Source organism: Callionymus lyra, chromosome 14 (genome assembly GCF_982586985.1).
Source record: "Callionymus lyra chromosome 14, fCalLyr1.hap1.1, whole genome shotgun sequence".
Lineage (NCBI taxonomy): Eukaryota > Metazoa > Chordata > Actinopteri > Syngnathiformes > Callionymidae > Callionymus > Callionymus lyra.
Genome location: NC_141831.1, coordinates 3,452,719 through 3,454,717, shown reverse-complemented (window position 1 = coordinate 3,454,717; position 1,999 = coordinate 3,452,719).

Genomic DNA, 1,999 nt, shown 5'->3' with positions numbered 1-1,999 from the left:
AAAGTTATTTATTTGATTATTATTGAACTTTAAGACGTTATTTCCTGATTAGATTAAAGTCAGGTTTCCATGACAACCAACCGAAAAAACATGTTGTTCATACATTGACACGATTTTTCAAGTGAATTCATCAGAAGAAAGAAGATAAAACCAAAAGAGACGAAGAAAGATTCTTCATTTGTTTGTTTCAATCAAATAATATTTTCAAACTATTTTGTTTATGGCAGCATTGGGAGTGTAATGTAGTCATGTAGTCATGTGACCATTAATGTGTGTCATGTGACCATTAATGTGTGTCATGTGACCATTAATGTGTGTCATGTGACCATTAATGTGTGTCATGTGACCATTAATGTGTGTCATGTGACCATTAATGTGTGTCATGTGATCATTAATGTGTGTCATGTGATCATTAATATGTGTCATGTGATCATTAATATGTGTCATGTGACCATTAATGTGTGTCATGTGACCATTAATATGTGTCATGTGACCATTAATATGTGTCATGTGATCATTAATATGTGTCATGTGACCATCAATATGTGTCATGTGATCATTAATGTGTGTCATGTGACCATTAATGTGTGTCATGTGACCATTAATGTGTGTCATGTGATCATTAATATGTGTCATGTGACCATTAATATGTGTCATGTGACCATTAATGTGTGTCATGTGACCATTAATGTGTGTCATGTGATCATTAATATGTGTCATGTGACCATTAATATGTGTCATGTGACCATTAATGTGTCATGTGACCATCAATATGTGTCATGTGACCATTAATATGTGTCATGTGACCATTAATGTGTCATGTGACCATTAATATGTGTCATGTGACCATTAATGTGTGTCATGTGAGCATTAATATGTGTCATGTGAGCATTAATATGTGTCATGTGACCATTAATATGTAATAATAATAATAATAATACATTTTATTTGTATGGCGGCGCCTTTCAGGTCACCCAAGGTCACCTTACAAAACAGGAGTGACAGATCATAGCATCAATAAAAACAGAACAAACAAAGATCGAGATAAAAGTGCAGTGCAGAGTGTCTGGTTCATAGGGAATGTGCCAGTTTGAACAGGTGGGTTTTAAGTCGAGATGTGAATGTTGTGATGGAGTCTGACTGTCTTATGTGTGGTGGGAGGGAGTTCCAGAGTTTTGGTGCCGAGCAGCTGAAGGCTCGGGCACCCATCGTGCTGAGGCATGACGTGGGGGTGATTAACAGTCCAGCAGAGGAGGAGCGGAGGGAACGGGAGGGAGTGTAGTCATGGAGAAGGTCGCGGAGGTAAGTGGGGGCTAGGTTGTAGAGAGCTTTGTAGGTGAGGAGAAGATTTTCGTCGTCCATGACGTCACACCAGTCGTCTATGACATCACACCAGTCGTCTATGACGTCACACCAGTCGTCTATGACGTCACACCAGTCGTCCATGACATCACACCAGTCGTCTATGACATCACACCAGTCGCCTATGACATCACACCAGTCGTCTATGACATCACACCAGTCGTCTATGACATCACACCAGTCGTCTATGACATCACACCAGTCGTCTATGACGTCACACCAGTCGTCTATGACGTCACACCAGTCGTCCATGACATCACACCAGTCGTCTATGACATCACACCAGTCGTCTATGACATCACACCAGTCGTCTATGACGTCACACCAGTCGCCTATGACATCACACCAGTCGCCTATGACATCACACCAGTCGTCTATGACATCACACCAGTCGTCTATGACGTCACACCAGTCGCCTATGACATCACACCAGTCGTCTATGACATCACACCAGTCGTCTATGACATCACACCAGTCGTCTATGACATCACACCAGTCGCCTATGACATCACACCAGTCGTCTATGACATCACACCAGTCGTCTATGACATCACACCAGTCGCCTATGACATCACACCAGTCGTCTATGACATCACACCAGTCGTCTATGACATCACACCAGTCGTCTATGACGTCA